Source organism: Aedes albopictus, chromosome 2 (genome assembly GCF_035046485.1).
Source record: "Aedes albopictus strain Foshan chromosome 2, AalbF5, whole genome shotgun sequence".
Classification (NCBI taxonomy): Eukaryota; Metazoa; Arthropoda; class Insecta; order Diptera; family Culicidae; genus Aedes; species Aedes albopictus.
This window is the reverse complement of record NC_085137.1, coordinates 396,564,170-396,582,959: the sequence shown is the minus strand read 5'-3', so window position 1 is coordinate 396,582,959 and position 18,790 is coordinate 396,564,170. Positions and strand designations below refer to the sequence as shown.

Below are 18,790 nucleotides of genomic sequence, written 5' to 3'. Positions count from 1 at the left end.
CGGGAATTCTTCTGGTAATTTTTCTCGAAGTTCCACCGAAAATCTCTTCAGAAATCGTTCTAAAAGTTCCAAAGAGAATTTCCCCAAGAATTTCTCAAAATACTTATCTATGTGTTCCGCCGCAAATTTCCACTAGGAGATAAACTTTTAATCCCTAGAGAAATTCTGCCAGGAATTCCATTGAAAGTTTAATTCACAGGAGATACTTTCCTAACCGGAGTACCGCTGAGAATACAATATGACCCATAAAAAAAAAATGCGAAAATCAATTTTTTTCTTTCTTTGGTAATTTTTGTTGCAATATTTCTTATGAATTCGGTTTTTTTAGATAGGGCTACAATAAGGAGGTGATTGTCATACAGGATATCTCAAATAAGTGTCAAAATATTCATTGGTTACGTATATGGGATACCTAATAGTTGCCATCAATTTCTGAAAAAAATAAATGTTTCCTCGAATATTCGGAGCTTTACGAATTAAAATGAAAACTTTCAAATACATGTAAATCATGCAGAAATATGTACTCTTAAAAACGCGGCCCTTTGAAAAACTTTTTGAAAACAATATCAGATGCTTAGGAACCAAAAACTAAAAAATGTGGCATATTTCAAAACCCTTAGATAAGATAGATCCATAAATAACTTCACCCTGTTTGAAAAAAAATTCAAAATAATTTCTTGCTAATGAAGGCTCATAAACCTACGTTTATAATAGACACAAATACGTAGTACTTAAAAAGAGTTTGATACTTCATACATTTGTTTTTCTGAAAATGTCCATTTGTCGCACACTCTAGTTTTCAGTAAATGTCACATAACTTATAAGATAATAATTTTTTTTTTCACCTGTCTAAATCACCAACGATCGCCTGAAGACCTTGTCTAGCTATGAAAGTGCTGTTCTTGAAATAAAATTTAATTGAATGTGATTGAGAGCAATTTTGACAAAAATTACAACCTTAAAAAACACCTCTGGCGCGAGGACGTTTTTGAGATCCTTATCTTCAACATTACTTTTTTCAAAGGTTTATGATTCAAATCAGTAAATGTTCCTATGCCGTTGATAAATTAGTGTCTTGACTATATTATCCAATAGAAAAATGCAAAGTTTATCGATTGGAAGCACGTGAGCAATGTCTTCGAAAACTATCGCATTTTTTATGGGTCATATTGTACTTGTGAAAATTTCTTTTCAAAATACCTTCAGTTGACACTTAGCTTTCGTAGCGAGCAGACATATTGAAACGATCGCCAAGTGAAAATAATTTTGCCAATAGCTTGACTCTGGCCAAAGTGAAACCGGCTTTACGCCAAATCCCGCGCTCCTGGCGGAATCACGTCGATTCATCGCAATGATGGACGATTACCGCAAGGATTCGCTTTACTTGGACTTCAGCGGGGTACCAGTCCGCCCCAAGCTAGACAAAGTTTACGAAATCATCAGCAAGAAGATCAACCTAGACCTGGCCAAGGTAAACTGCATCCAGCCTAGTATGACGCAAGCCCGAGTCATCATCGAACTCAAGACCCAATCGTACGTGGAAGAGCTCGTAGCGCAGCATAGCTTAAAGCACTCCATCGAGCATAACAACAAACACTATGCTATCCCACTAGTGCCCTACGACAACACGGTTGAGGTTAGGGTTGCTGATCTGCCTTCGTATGTCTCGACGGAAACAATCGCCAAGCACCTGGCACCCTACGGTGAGGTTGTGTCCACCAGGGAGGAAGTGTGGAAGAACTTCTGGCCCGGTTTACCAACCGGAGTACGACTGATTCGGATGCGCATAAAAAAACAGATCCCTTCGTTTATTCCGATGACCACCCACACTGCCTACATCAGCTATCGCAATCAAATCCGCACCTGCAGGTACTGTGTAAGACCACTGCACTTAGGACGTACTTGCAACGAGGCTCGTAAAGAGCTAGGCATCGATGTAAACAGTCGTCTCACCGCTGCACAAGTAGTGCAGGGAAATATCCCTCCACCGTCATCGTCGAGCGCAGATGCCCTACCGCCACTACCGAGCCCGCAAACTTCGTCAGAAATGGAAACATCCGAAACCGACAATATCAGCAAGCCCAAAACCCTTTCAGATGCAATTGCAGATCGCCTTACGTCAACAGCAGCGATGTCGAAAACTAGATCTTCTTCCACCACACGTCTTATTCCTGGAAAATCTCAATCCGCTGGGATAAGCCGAACCAATTCTCCTTCCGGCACACAAGGAGTAAAAACACGATCAGCCTCGCATTCCAACACAAATGAGTTCGAAATCTCTGATGATGCCGATGAAGAAATGGGAAACATCGTGACTACGAAAAGACACCGATCACCAGCAGCCTCGGAGAGCAACGAAATTCCCGTTCTGGAGGTGAAACGCAAGAGCAGGAGCAGCAGCAAACAAAATTCATCTTCCCGGTAAGATTTGCAATGGATATATGTCCAGCCGAAGCAAACCAAGATATTACCAACCGCCTCAAAAAACTTTCACCTTCGTATCCCAAATCACCCTTGCTGCATGGGGGAATGGTATTCTCTCATGCAATTCATCGAGCCAACACCCAAAACACCGAAATCGAACAAACATCGTACCTATCCGAAGACCGCTTTCATTCTCCGATGACATCAATGAAAACGAACATCACTACCGGCGAGGGCTTTTCTTCCTTGAAGGTAAGCCCAAGTATATGTCTAGTCGAAGCCTCCGTGGATACTACCACCCGTCTCAAGAAAACTTCACTTCCATGTTTCACATCATCACAACATCTGGATCGCAACATAAACTCTCGAAATCGGAGCCGGAGCTGTGATGACGGAGCCGTGATAAAACTGCTTCGGATCATCAACTCAATCAAACTCGCCGCCACCAACACCAGTCCAATGCATCCATTCACCGAGGAAATCATCGACCACTCTTCTATTAATGTGAGCTTCTCATTCAGTGAGGTAAGCTCCACTAGTATATGTCCGGTCGAAGCCTCTTCATATACTGCAATCGCACTAGAAAAGATCCCACCCTTTGCAGAAAAGGAGCATCACTTTTCACCATGCCAACCAACTAAAAACACACCATGGTTCACTCTTCCGATGATGTTGCTGCTACGAACATATAGCCGGGCAAAGGAGCTATCTACCTCTACAATTTCCAACGGATGGAAACTATCGAATTATTGGGACCGTAAACACCATCTCTTCACGGTAGGAATCATCATTCAGACCGTTCTAACGCAGGTGAGCAACAACAACAAAACAGCTGATGGCTTCGTAAGATGGTGTGAGTGGCTAATGCGTGCGCATCGATCTGTCATCTCTCGATCGCGCATGCGCAATACTCAGAATTATCAGAGACTGGGAACGTACTCGCGATTTCTAGAAGGTGGGACTCCAGAACATTAGGGTGATGGATTTATTCAGTTATAAAATAGGTACGATCAATATCTGCAATATCTCAAACGAAACGAAGATGGATGCTTTGCGATCCTTTATACGTTCTGCGGATCTAGACGTAGTTTTTTTGCAAGAAGTTCAAAATGAACAGTTGTTTGACCCAGGCTTCACGTTAATTTTTAATGTTGACTTTCAACAACGAGGTACAGCGATTGCAGTACGAGATCAGTTTAACATACATCATATAGAAAAAAGCCTAGACAATCGAATAGTATCGGTAAGGATAGGGCAAGTCACCTTTATCAATATTTATGCACCGTCGGGGGCTCTTTTGCGATCTTCAAGGGAGGAATTCTTCAACCTTTCCGTAGCACACTATCTACGTCACTCAACGGAGTACGTTGTGCTAGGCGGTGATTTTAATGCAGTAGTCAACCAGAAAGATGCAACAGGAACCAGCAGTGTAAGTCCAATGTGTAAAAGGCTTATGACGGCGGCACAGTTATTAGACACATGGGAAATACTAAATGGCAACCGAGTTGAATATTCCTACATTAGATCAAATACTGCATCACGACTCGACCGAATTTTGATTTCGAATTCAATGAGATCTCAAATTCGAACCACGAACTTTGCTGTAACATCGTTTGCTGACCATAAGGCATACATGATTCGAATGGTCCTTCCACACCTTGGTACTCCAACTGGACGTGGGGTATGGCGACTTCAGACTCAAATTCTCGATAACGATGAAATACTGCATGAATTATCTAGAAAGTGGACATACTGGGTACGAGCAAAAAGCAATTACTCCAGCTGGATGGAATGGTGGGTGGCCTACGCGAAACCTAAGCTAATTTCCTTCTTTAAATGGAAAACGTCGATTGTTCATCGTGAGTTTCGAGATGCGATGGAGCTATATCGATCATTCTTGAAAGACGCCTATGAAAATTATTTTGACAATCCTGAGCAGTTAAAGACTATTAATCACATCAAAGGTCAAATGCTTAGTCTTCAACGGAAATTTTCATCACATTTTCGGAAAAGTAACGAGACGTTTATTTCTGGCGAGTCAACAACGTTGTTCCACGTGGCACAAATACACACTTAAAAAATATTCGCGGGCTCGGCTTTCAGCGCACAGCCGACTAGTCAGTAAATTCAAAAACTAATATCTCAGTTAAAACTGCATTTGTAAGCTGACTCTCAGCAAAACAGTTGCCGAATTTCAGTAATGAACTGCCAAAGTTGCTGAGATCTCGGTTATGTTGTTGTTAGCCGAGCACTCGGCTGTGCGGATCTCGGCGAAAGTTTGAGGAAATGCTGAGATCCCGGCATTTCAAATTAAGTGTGTACAAGGGAAAAGGAAGAAAAGTACCATATCAGTGATTGCGGGAGAACAAGGAGAAATACGTGACCAGTCCCAGATCAGCTGCACAATTAGATCCTACTTCGAGAATCTATATACTGCAGCTGAATTCAATGCAAGTGCTAACAGCTATCTTCCTACCAGGAAAATTCCAGAGAACAATTTGGCGAACGAAAATCTTATGTAACCAACAACACCAGGTGAAGTTTTGGCTGCCATCAAAGGTAGCTGTTCTCGAAAATCTCCTGGAGTAGATGGCCTGCCAAAAGAGTTTTATCTTAAGGCTTGGCAAATCATCAAATTCGAGTTCACAAATGTCATCAATGATGCTCTACAAGGCAATTCTGTGAAACAATTTCACGACGGAATAATCGTTCTTGTAAAAAAGAAGGGAAACGACCAAAGTATTCATGGATATCGCCCGTTATCGCTATTGAACGTCGACTTCAAGCTCCTTTCTAGAATATTGAAGCAGAGACTACAGGACCTACTACCATTAGTACTGTCAAAGGACCAGAAATGTTCAAATGGAAAACGCAGTATCTACGAAGCAACATGTGGGATTTATGACAAACTGTGTCAACTGAAACACCAGCGAAACAATGCGTTACTGTTATCATTTGATCTAGATCATGCTTTCGACAGAGTCTCCCATCAATTCCTACAGCAAACATTATTGGCAATGAATTTCAATCCACAATTTGTGGATCTTCTAGTGTCAATATGGGCCAGATCATTTTCTAGAATTTTGATAAATGGACATTTGTCACAAGAGTTTCAAATATCTCGATCTGTGCGTCAAGGGGATCCTCTGTCGATGGCCTTATTCGTCATCTACTTGCAACCGCTACTTGACGCAATTGCTCGGAAGTTTCCCAGTGCCGCAATCAAAGCATACGCAGATGATATTTCCATGTTTCTAGAAGATGAACGAGCGCTTGTCGAAGTCGTGGACTTGTTTGAGGATTTCGGGATAGTTTCTGGTGCTATTTTGAATAAACGGAAAACGAAAGCAATAATGATTGGAAACGTAAATTTGACAGCAGAAACGGAGTGGCTCAATATCGACAACTTTGTGAACATCCTTGGGGTACAGTTTGGAGAAAATCTGAAGCAAGCCCAAAAGCTCAATTGGCAGAATGTTCTAAATGGATTACGATCGCGACTGTGGTGTCATCATCCGAGGAAGCTGAACTTGATACAGAAGACGATCCTGATGAACACCTATATCACTTCAAAAGTTTGGTATATGGCTTCAAATCTACCAATCACCAGGGGATTCTCCAACAAGATTAGGACGGAAATTGGTAAATTCATCTGGCATGGTCAGACCTTGCAGAGAGTAGCGTTTGCTAACCTAGTCTTACCCAAGAACCGTGGGGGGCTGAATCTTCATTGTCCGGAACTGAAAGCAAAAGCACTCTTGGTGAATCGGTTGCTTTGCCTTTCTCCTCAGCTTCCTTTTTTGAGCAGCTTCTTGGAGAATCGAAACATACCAATACCATCAATGTTCAGCCACATTGAATTAGTGATTGCAGAAATTCAGCAGCTACCAGATATAATCATCAATTCACCATCGTCGCAAGGAATATATCATAATACTTTGGCATTGCTGCCAGATCCTGGTTTTGTGGCAGCGGAACAGCGTGACTGGAAACTGGTCTTCAAACACATACACAGTAAATCACTCTCTTCATATCAACGTTCCAATTGGTTCATGGTTGTGCACTCCAAAATAAAACACCAAGAGCTTCTTTACCGCAGAGGCACAATCGATAACCCTTATTGTGAAGTTTGTCCTTTAGAACCGGAGACAGTAGTGCATAAACTGTTCAGGTGTCAACGTGTGAGAGATATTTGGAGATATCAGAGAAGAGAACTTTTGATTAAAGAACCTAGGTTAGTCAGGTTGGAACCCGAAGAATTCATATATCCAACGCTTAGAAACATTAGTCGTGCTTCCAAGCAGTTTATACTTAGTGCACTAGCAACATTTTATAGCTATATAATAGAAACTCCAGACAACGAAATAGGTTTAGCAAATTTTGTATTTTATATCAATGTTAACAATTAATTAGACGAAATATAAGGTTTTACAAAAAAAAAAATACCTTTGGAAAATCCTCTAGGAACCCACTAAGAATTTCTCTAAGTAATTACTTTAGAAATTACACCGTACATTCCTGCAGGAATTCCATCGAGAATTTCTCTGCAAGTTTCATTATATAGTGCTTTAAAATTTCCGCAGAAAATGCAGCGGAATGTCTACTAGGAGTTCCTTTGGAAATTAATCTAGGCAGCATCAATTTATTACATAATGCATAAATCTTAATTTTCGTACCCTCCCCACCCCTCCGTGACGCATTTTCTTGTGAAAAAATCTAGAGTTCCGCTCTAATTTTTCTCAGATTTTCACCGTAAATTTGTTAAGAAGTTTAACCGGAAATTTTTCTGAGAGATCCATCTGCTTCCAAGAGTTTTGCTGTGAACAACTATAGGAGCTTTGCATCACAGATGCTTCGTGAATTCCTCTAGCTCCTCCTGAAATTCCACTAATTTACAATAGTTACACCGGATATTGTCAGGGCCCATATAGCCGAGGCGGTAAACGCACGGCTATTCAGCATGACCATGCTGAGGGTGACGGGTTTGATTCCCGGTCGGTCCAGGATCTTTTCGTAAAGGAAATTTCCTTGACTTCCTTGGGCATAGAGTATCTTCGTGCCTGCCACACGATATATACATGCAAAATGGTCATTGGCAGAGGAAGCTCTCAGTTCATAACTGTGGAAGTGCTCATAGAACACTAAGCTGAGAAGCAGGCTTTGTCCCATTGAGGACGTTACGCCAAGAAGAGAGAGAGAGACACCGGATATTCCTCTAGAATTTATAGTAGGTACACTCAGAGGAGTTTCACCGAGAAATCCTCTAGGAGTGCCACTAAATGCCCAATGTTTCTGGTTTAAAGTTTATATGGATGCTCTAAATGGAATTCTTCAAAGACTTTTATTCGATTTTTTTTTTGGATTTTCATCGGGAATCCCTCTAAGATTTCCTATCAAAAATCATCAAGGAGCTTTACCGGGAAATTCTGTAAAAAAAAATACCAGGCGTTACACCAGTAATTCAACCAAAAAATAATTTTATATTTTTGAAAAAAAAACACTAACAAAAAACAGTTCCACCAGGAACCATACTAACAAACGTAGCCGCATAGAAGCTTAAAGAACAAACGCCTTTGGACGAATGTTCTTTAAGCTCTTATACAGCAAAAATATTAGTTGGGAATTCCTCAAGGACTTCCACGGGAATTGTCCTAAGAGTTCCACCCCTAATTCTTCTAGGGTTTCTACTAAGAATCTTTCTAGCGGAAAGTTCTTCAGTAGATCTCTAGAATTTTGTTCAGTAGTCTCTCAGGATATTTCTTCGGGTGGTCGTCCGAAAATTCCTTCAAGAGTTCCTTCGGAATTTTTGCCATAAATTTTCCATGAGTTCCGAAGGAGATCGACCCGACAATTCCTTCCATAGATTCTCCGGGAAACTCTTAGATAAATTATCCGCAGAAATTTTAGATGATTTATCGGCGAATCCCTCAAGAAGAGATACCCGGTGTGACTCCTACAAAAATTCTCAGTGCATCTTCTGAAGAAATTCCTGGTAAAGCTTTTGGAGTAATTCTCAGTATAACTTCTATTTCTAAAGCACGGAAACTTTATTTCCTAAAGTACGGAATAATTTTATAATCAATTCTTTGATCACAAAGAACCAATTGACAGATTGATTTCTCACACTTTGCACCTCAAGTGTGAATAACAATATGAGGTCAGCTGCTAAATGTCTACTTATGCTGTAGAACAGTTTCTCTGGTGACCATGGCCTGGAAAGATCGAGATCATCTTTGATCTTTGAACGAACTTTGGTCTGGCTTGCATAATAAATTGGCCTACGAACATTGGCGAAACTACGGAATTTTACCAGGGGGTGCACTACAAACAAATATTCATTAGTTCATCCATTCATCATTCATCGCTCCATATCTCACAGCAGTGCAGTAAAATTGCTTTGATTCGGCACCCCCAGTAGTTTCGCCTATGCCTACGAATTTATTTTCTTGGCTCCAACGTTTGCAACCTAATTTGTAATCTTCACAGTCAAAATCGCAATACAATATTGAGATCATCATTTGTTCCTTTTTATACCAGAACATTACAAATTATAAATGTAAATGATTTAAATTTAGCTGTCGAAGCCAACATTTGTTGTAAAAATCTGAGAGCAAAACAATATGGATTTCTCCGGTGGCCACTCCGGTGACCATGTGGAACCAATATGACTATTCATTTGGGGCCCCTATAACCATAGCTGGCCCCAAAGGCATTTAGCATGACCATGCTGAGGGTGACGGGCTCGATTTACGGTTGGCCTAGGAACTTTTCGTAAGGGAAATTACTCTTACTCCCATGCGCATATAGTATCTTCGTGCCTGCCACACGATATACATATGTAAACTAATGATTGGCAGAGAAAACTTTCAGTATATACTAGTAGAAGTGCACATAAAACACTTATGCTGAGAAGCAGGATTTTTTCCAGTAGGGATGGTACGCCAAGAAGAAGAAGAAGAAGAAGATGACTATCGATCTCTTTGCGTATCACAAGAACAACAGATATGAAAATCCACGAAGGTTGCACCATGTGGAGCCGGGTTTTGAAGCGAAAACTGTACGAAGTTCATTGTCGTTACCTAATTGACCACCTTCCGGAGTCCCTGTAACCCGTTCCGCATTGACCAGACCTGCCCAGAACCCTTCAAAAATGGTCTTAAACAATATGTGTCTCATTTCAGTGAAGCGTGCAGAGAAGTAATGCAATAAAATGTATAAAGGGAATACATTTGTGGATTTTCAAGCACATAGCAATGATGAAAACTAAAATTTCGGATGTTCCGGATTTCCGGAACCGGTTCTCAATAATTAGTCAATATTAATGTCTATAATCAAAGTCCACGTGAATACCTTTCCAACGACCCTTGGACGGTTCTGATTACTTGTTTGGTTGAAAAGTTATAGCTTGCCAAAGTTAGGGTCTCAAAAGCGGCATTTTTTAGTTGAAGCAGGTTCCCGGTGGCCACAGTGACCGAATCCGGATTTCTCCGGCGGTTTTGAAAACTAGACTTGTGCCCCTTTCATTTGAGCCAAAGAGATCCAAAATCGGTCAAGCCACTGATTTTTGCGAGCTGTCCAAAGTTTGGGGTCAAAAATGACCCCAGGGTCTTATTTGTAACTTTTTTTTAGGGACTAAGGAAGGTTAAAGAACTGTATTGAAACTAGTGAAGCAGCCTTCCCCGATTTGGAGGCCCCCTAAATTCGGGGGCCCGGTGCGGACCGTATCCTCCGCACTAAAAGTCTTGAAGTACTAACTCTCTCTTTCCAGAAACTACCCACCTTGTGTCACCGAATAACTGCAGGGGGAGGGACACAAGTTTTCACTAACCAAAAACGCCGGAATATCCCACAACAAGTCGGACTGTCAATTAAAAAGACGGCGGTGCTTTTGTGTGTTTCAAACTGGAAAAAATCTGTAATACCTATCTAACATTTTGCGAGAAACAAAGCTGGGTGTTAAGGACTGTATCGGAAATTAACTATAAACATTCAGGATGCTCTATCTCGAAGCATGTTTGGTCTTATCATTTCGATTCTTCGATCAAATCTTCACAATACAGTCAAGTTTAGAACAGCCTGAAAAAAATTGAAAAATGTTTAGCATTATTGAAAATATTGTAGAATGAATACATCTCACAAATTAAAGTTTTGGACAAATTGTTGTTTTTTAAAGATTTTTCAGCGTTTCAATAACCTGTAGCGAATAAAACTTGTACGGCGAAAAATCCAAAAAATATTAATTATTGTTAGCAGTTATGTATACATAACATATCATCGAACACCAACTTAAAAAAAAATATTTATGATCGAAAAACCCTCAACATTTAAAAAATGGCCTATCCCAAAATAACACTAATTTTTTGTCGAACTTTGACAGTCTGTTTTAAATATGTTCAAAGGTTTTACAATTCCGTTCTCTACTAAAGCTACCTTGTCGTTAAGTTTGAAAACATTTCCAATTAAAAAAAAATGAATTATCAATTTGATGTATTTTAATTTCCGTAAATCGTGCTTTGAATGAGTATCAAAAAATGGGGTCTCTGAAAAATGACCTTTTTTCATTTTTAAGAATTGCACTTAAATGGAGTCGAGTTTTTTCTTGAAAATAATTTTTAACCTATATTATGAGCAATCTGGGAAAGAATATATTTGCGCTAAAATATTTTAAAAAATCAAAAAATCTCCATTTTTTCCGCAGTTTTAAATTTTTTAAAGGTGTCCAAAATTTCAAGATCATGCGTTTAAACTTTGAGATTGATGTCCATGTAAAATAATTATTTTTACAAAAGCAAAAGTGCCATTCCTTTTTCTGAGGATTTATATAGTACCTCCAAAAATAAAAATATTTAAAACTCGAATAAATTATTTTTTAGGATGTTTTGAACATATATAGTTAATTTCCGATACACTCCTTAAACAAAAAATAAATTTAAAAAAACAGTACAATGCTTACCAGTATAGTTTGTTCATAAAAAAATGTTAAATTGATACATCGCTTTTTCTTTATTAATTAACACATAGGCTAGTTCATCACTGATGAAAAACACACAAACTTAAAACTTAAAAGTGTACGTTTTGGTTGAGATTTCACTTCCTCAGCACCAGCTTCCCTCGCTTAAAGAAAGTAATCTTATATGTTACTGCAAACACTCCAAATCTGATAACTCTACCCTTTCGGTTCTCTCAGCTGCCGGTTGGTGCGAGCACCACTCGAACAATATGATGCTGTCAAAGGTCACCGATTTTACGACTCGATGAAACTGCCGATATGCCTATATATGCATTCATCCGTACAGCGTCATCGGCCCTGTATATTCAAATAATAAAAAAAAGTGCGATAAAAAATGAAAACACGCATAAATAAAATTGAATAAAAAATAAATAAACTTGCCAAGGATGAGCGAGCGTCAAATGGAAAACTTCCCTCCTCTTTCAAGGGTTTTTTTTTCCTCCCCAACCATAAACTTCCGATGGGGCTTGGAGAAAGGGTAGGTTTTTTTGGTCGGTTTCCCTTCCTGGCACTATAAAAGTTCACCATATCACATGTGACAATGCATACTAAAGTGTGTCTGCAGGTTGATGCGTTGTTACGACTACTGCAGCCGGTTTATCTGTGGATGAAATCTTTGTTTTTTCCTTCGTCAAGATGTGTGTCGCAATCTAAATTTAGTGGATAAAAATTGTACTGCGATTGTAGGTAAACTACATAGATACTAGAAGCATAACTGCTGAAAATGTAGGAAGTTGTATGGGAAGGAAATGATTCAGCTGACAGATAACTGAGGGGTCCACAAATGATCCTACAAATGCAAAAGAGTATTTCCAATAATAAAATAAAGTTAAGGTACAGAGAACAGACATACAGGGAATAGACAAAATTTCGCGTTTAGTGTCATACAGGCGTATGAAGAATGATCGATTTCTCTCCATCGATTTTCTCTTTGGATTATTCCGAGAAATACTTCTAATATTCGGATAATCTCTTGGTGTGTTTCGGTGAAGGACAATTAGGACTAGCACATAATATAACAAAATCAACCGAAAGGGATTTGACGGTCAAGTTATTAACCAAAGGGAAACTCGATGAAAATAAATCGATCATTTAAGATATGCCCATATGATACTAAGCGCAAAAAATTATCAAGACAGGCAAAATTTTCACTTTTCCAAGAATTGTCAACTAGCTGCAACTTTTCGAAAAGTGCATACAACATTCTCAAATTTTTACTGCAAGCTGGTTAACTAGTTATCTATCAATGGTCCAAATTTGGACTATTCTTTATCAAATTAGAAAGATTCAAGTAAAAGGTATAATTATCCGATAGCTGATTATCTGAACTGTTATATCTCTCCGGATTCAATGAATCGAATGCAATGAAATTTTGAGCATTCATGACTTACATAATGAACTTTGAAAAGCGTTTAACTTTACTTAAAATTGTTCATAAGAAAAGAAGTTATTGCGGATATTTTGTTACTGCCTGTCAAAACATATTTAAATTCAAGTCAATTTAAGGAAATTTATATGAACTATAACAACCATCATGAATTTTGAAGCGATGTTGAATTTTTGGCTAATTTGGTGATTTATTAGAAAAATATTTTAAACGCTATGATTCTCATACGGGTTAACAATTTGAAAAATAAGGTCATACGTTTCTTGGAGCTCATTATATAAGTCATGAACGCTCACAATTTTATTGCGTTCGGTTCATTGATTCCGGAGATATGAAAGTCCAAAGTTGTCTATCGGATAATTATTAGCGTGGTTCAAAAAATCGTTTTTGCTCCACACCGCTCATTCGATTCCTAACCAGATTATATGCCTTCTCACAAAATTTGAGCTCATTTGGTTGAAAATTGAGACTACACAAGCCCGTCAAAGTTTGTATGGGAATTACTATGGGAAAACGATGTTTTTCATTCAACCAACCGTACAATTTCCCCAAGTGCCCTAGTGGGTTAGTCGACCCTTGGTAATCCTAGGCTACTCTATCAGCTACAACTTTGCCGAAGACCGCATTTAAATCGGACGCCTCATTAATTAGTTACCGATTTTTATTCAGAATCGAAATCTTTACTCATGATGGTTAAACTATTCGATGGGCATCACTCCATTCTGCAGTGGAACATAGTAGCCATGATTTCAGGGTGCTATCTTTGGCGCCATATGCAGCAATGTTGCCTGCTGGGAAGCTGGAGGATCATAGCTAAAGTTTACCCAGTTGGATACAAATCGATAACTAATTAATGAGACGTCCGATTTGAATGCGGTCTTCGGTAAAGTTGTAGCTGATAGAGTAGCCTAGTGTTTCCAAGGGTCGACTAACCCAATAGGGCACTTGTGGAAATTGTACGGTTGGTTGAATGAAAAACATCGTTTTCCCATAGTAATTCCCATACAAACTTTGACGGGCTTGTGCAGTCTCAATTTTCAACCAAATGAGCTCAAATTTTGTGAGAAGGCATATAATCTGGTTAGGAATCGAATAAGCGGTGTGGAGCAAAAACGATTTTTTGAACCACGCTAATAATTATGCCTCTTTCTAGAATATCTATCTATCTATATATATATATATATATATATATATATATATATATATATATATATATATATATATATATATATATATATATATATATATATATATATATATATATATATATATATATATATATATATATATATATATATATATATATATATATATATATATATATATATATATATATATATATATACAGTGGCATACGTGGGACCGCGCATAACTTGCGAACGGAAGGTCCAATTTTGGTCGTCTTAGATTTGTTCTGTTAGTTTTCACCCAAGGAAGGTTTATGTGCCAAAAAACTTTGAAAATATGAGAATTTTTGAAAATCGATCTTCCATAGTTTGCCGGGTACAGCTAGTTTAATGTAAAATAGTTCGATCTTTCCTAAATTTGGACCATTGATAGACTAGTTGACCAACTCACAGTAAAATGTTGAGAATTTTGTATACAGTTATCAAAAAAGTTACATTTTGTCTATCCCCTGTACAAGTCCAATCTGAATTTTATTTAAAGAAAATTTCATCGGCAACACAAGTGGCAACATCGTGGAGCTGCAACCGTAATCCACCACATGAAATGTTTCAATTCACCATTGACAATACGATATTTGGCGGTGCTAGTATTTTCATCATGTATTGGTTTGTATCAACCGCAGCGATAGACTTTGTAAAAACTGCTTAAGAAGGATTTCACGCGATCTATCCAGTTCGTATCATTTCTTCGAGCATCACTCTGCTTCAACCCATCCACGATCACAAACGAGGTTGAAACTTCTACAACCCGAACACTTGATTTTGATCCGTTTAGTATTGCGCATATCAGCCTAATTAGTTTCGTCGGAAAACCATGTTCTGGCATTATCTGCCAAAGCTTATGTTTTGAAACAACTTTTGACCCCGGGAGTCGATCGCGCCGGCCCAGAAGGAGCCCTGCCTAAGCCCCAAGCTGCTGGTCCAGCCAACGGCAGCTTCCGGGGTGGGCTCGAAAGGCCTCTTTTGACTCCCAGGGCGTTTTTCGGATGGGGGAGTTTTCAGTGGGGTGGTCCTAAATAGTGCAAATGATTTACCTTAAACTTTCGTTTTATTGCACTTACATGTTGAATATCGAAGTGGTGTCGTGGATGGCGAGGCGTGGCCGGACGGGTCGCTAGTCTGGCAGGTTTATAATAGTGACTACGGCCGATGATGTGGGAGGGGATCGGATCTCCTGATTGGTTGGTGGACGTTTTTGATGATCATGGTGTGGTTAAGGTATGTCCGTTTGGTGATCGGACAAGCGGCCACAGCAGAGTTTGATTGCACGATGGATGCGGTTGAAGTACGCCGACTCTCGGTGGAAATGTGATGACAGGCAATTCCTGGGCCACCCCGAAAGGAGGGGGGGTCGGGTTCGTTGCGGTAATCGAGATAGCGGTCGTAGTGGAACAAGTGCGAGTTGAATACGGACCAGCACGCAGGTCTGACGAAACCTTCGAGCCGAGTCGTCTGCCCAGGGGGGGGGGGGGGGGGGGGGGTCGTGAGGTTCCGCAATCCTGATAATCACTCGCGCTCAACGTCATCGAACTTGAACTTTTATAACAAAACTTTTGGAAAGTCTCACTTTTGTTTGTAGATTAATCTTACGTTGCGGCGCATGTCCAGACTCCGCGTGAAGGTCTATACGTCCTTCGTATCGAATGCCATCTTCCTTCCTGGTCTCAAATATTTTACTCCCACCAACTCGCTCCACTTTTGCCGCTCTTTCTCTCACCATCCCATTTCGCTTCTCATTTCCGCCCTCATCGGTGCTTACTTCACACGGGTGGGCGAGTTGGTCACCCACTTAACACACAGCTTTTGCTTTATGTCGACACACTCAATCACAGTGCATTTAAATAGGACGTTAAACTAGCTTCACAAAAACTTTCCCTACAACCCCACACAATATACAAAGTTATCGTACGGTAACAGTTTTCACTGAATCGTGTGCTGTTATACTCCTCAAGAGATCGTGGTCTGATGAACAGGACACACGACAGCATTTAGTACGTCGAATTCAAAAGAGCAATTTCTCTGTAATACACACTCTACTATATGCCCTTTCCTGTAGATTTGGTATATGAGGCCACCCAATCAGCAGGTGGACAATTCTTAATCCTCCCATATCTTTACAACAATCTAGTGGATTATTTGATGCAGCTGCTCGATCTTCGTCTAATAAATTCGTCCGTTATTTCGCCCTTCTCTGGAGCCTTGCTGTTTTTCAACTCTTTGAAACTAATCGGTCAAACTATCAGTGCCGGGCCAACTCAAGACACGAGATCTCTCCGGCAATCCCAGGATTGGCTAGCTACTGGGTAATCAAGGGCACTTTCGCGATACAAAAACTAAGAACTTTCAGTTGTAGTTGACGATGCTTATGATGCTTATAAATTTACCATATTTTGCACATATAATCTGCCAAACGTTTTCCACTATTAAAATGCAATAGGTCCTGCATAGGTACTTACTAGTATACACGGGAAAAAATCGTTGCCGGATCCATGACTAAAATGTTATGAAATCATAAAACTTGTCGCTTCATGATATTGTAACTACAAGTCATGATATCGTGACGTTAACAACGATTATCATGAATAATAATAACTGATTCCATCAACAAAAGCCATGGCCGTCAAAAGCGTTATGAAAAAATTAAGCTCGTTTTCATAAATTGAATACCATAAAGCTGAGTCATGGTAGCAAGGCTCTGAGTCATAAAACTATGACGCTGAGTCATCTCAACCAGACGCTGAGTCATATAAACATAACGCAGAGTCATAAAATCATGAATCACAACAAACGAATTTGGGCACTGTAAGCGTTACGCAAACCCTCGCGCAGAATCACCTAGGCCATTTTTGTCACTTCTGTCAAGGCGCCTTTTGTGAGCGGCAGTGTTTTCCGGTGAGATTTTTTTTGTTTTCGAAAAAGTGTAGTGAATTTTTCTTACTTAAATCACAGAAAACAGACATCCAAGTCCAGTTTTGAAGCTGTGTAAGGAATTTAACGGCCATTTGAAATCGGCAACACAAGTGGCAATAGCGTGGCGCTGCAATCGGTTAATTTCCCATACTAATTGAATTCACCACTTGAAATGTTTCAATTCACCACTGACTGTGGCAATATGGTGTTTGGTGGCGTTAGTGTTGTCATCGTGTATTGGTTTGCAACCTTACTCAAGTAAAGATTCAAATCCTTACACAACTTTCCGAATGAAATTTGTTCTAGCCTGGATGTCTGTTCTCTGTGCTTAAATAGTAGTAAACTATATAATGATTGAACTACATTCCAGAAGTTGAAAGTGGAAAAACTCCATATTCCGGCACAAAACTCCGGCCAGCTTCATCAGCAGCAGAACAATCAAGCTCACGCACAATTCCGGCACAAAATTTTGGCTAAATGCATGACGTAATCTATGGACGCCCCCTATGTCTATGGACCATTTTACGAGACGATTCAGAACAACTGATCGTTCATTTTATGAATGAAAATTTGACAGTATGGAGCCAGGTTTTTTTGACAGATCTCACACGAGCAAGAAAAGGTCGGCAAACTGCAAGAAAATTGTTCGTCTCTTTCTTGCATGTGTGTGATCTGTCAAAATGACCTGGCTAATGTAAAACATTTCGAGGTTAGGTTTCGTGGTGTAATGAAGAATAGACTTGCGTGGTGTAATGAAGAATAGACTTTGTTTTTTTTTTGCAGCCAAACAAGACAAAAGAAATCTCAAAAAGTGTAGCCAAACGAGCAAAGCTCGTAAGGAGCAAGCAGTGAGACAAGACAGAAAACGTGATGCCGTGCGAAAGAGAGCCTGTATTGTTTACGTTCGAATCCACTTTCGAAAGTATTTCGTGTGTATTGCCGTTTACGTTCAGGAACCTTGTTCATGATTTCAGAGTGCGTGCTTCACGATATCATGACCTTAAATGCCACTTTGCACCAATTAATCCGATAGTATAAATTTCATATACTAGAATCATGCATACTGCTTATGTTTTTATAACATTAGGTAATAAATTTAGAACATGCTTTATGATAACATGACCAGTACTACCATTTTTCGCAAATCGATCCAGTACCATAAATGACAAAAACTTGCACCTTGAGTAATGCTCAAGCTTTCATAAATTAAGTTCATAGTTTGAGTACGTACTTCATGATAATATGAACCGACTTACCAAATTTCGCTAATAAAACTTGAACCATAAATGACAACTACTAGTTCTATGAATACCGCTTCTGGTTTTATGAATCTAGTTAATAGTTCTGGTATTCATGGGCATGATATCATGACTTAACTTACAAATTTTTGTCAATAAATATGAAAAATGTAACGCCAAGGTGACGTTACGGCAACATGAGTCATGACAGTATGACCTTCTTTTGTGGTGTATATTTATAACATGAAAACACACATTTTACGCGAAATCATGACTCATTTAGCAGGTTTCCCGCAGCGGATTTTTTCCCGTGTAAAGCTCACCCTGGTCTGACAACGCTGCAACGAGATTCTGCGCGTATGCTGAAACGATTACCGGTTGCTTCAGTCATTCTAGGTGGTACCATGGCGATAACCGCTAGGCTTGGAGCAAGGTACTACGTATAGCCATGTTTTGGACGCGGTAAAATCAATTAGTCGTAGGCCATATTCGTTTGCCAGCTAGTGGGCGCTGAACTTCCCAATCAACAGTTTGAATTCCTCCTCCTGGCCTACCTAAGCGCTTAAGGACAGACTTTTTAGAACCCCAAAATGGCCACCACAATGGCCGACTTCGGCACCTACTCACGATTTTG

At 39.6% G+C, this 18,790-nt stretch overlaps 1 long non-coding RNA gene across 1 annotated transcript; it reads left to right on the top strand.

The window, feature by feature from the left end:
- Positions 1-16,466: 16,466 nt before the first annotated feature.
- Positions 16,467-17,494, top strand: LOC134288419 (uncharacterized). Its single transcript, XR_009997948.1, has 2 exons — positions 16,467-16,900; positions 17,289-17,494. It is a non-coding gene; the product is annotated as an uncharacterized LOC134288419 (long non-coding RNA).
- Positions 17,495-18,790: the final 1,296 nt, after the last annotated feature.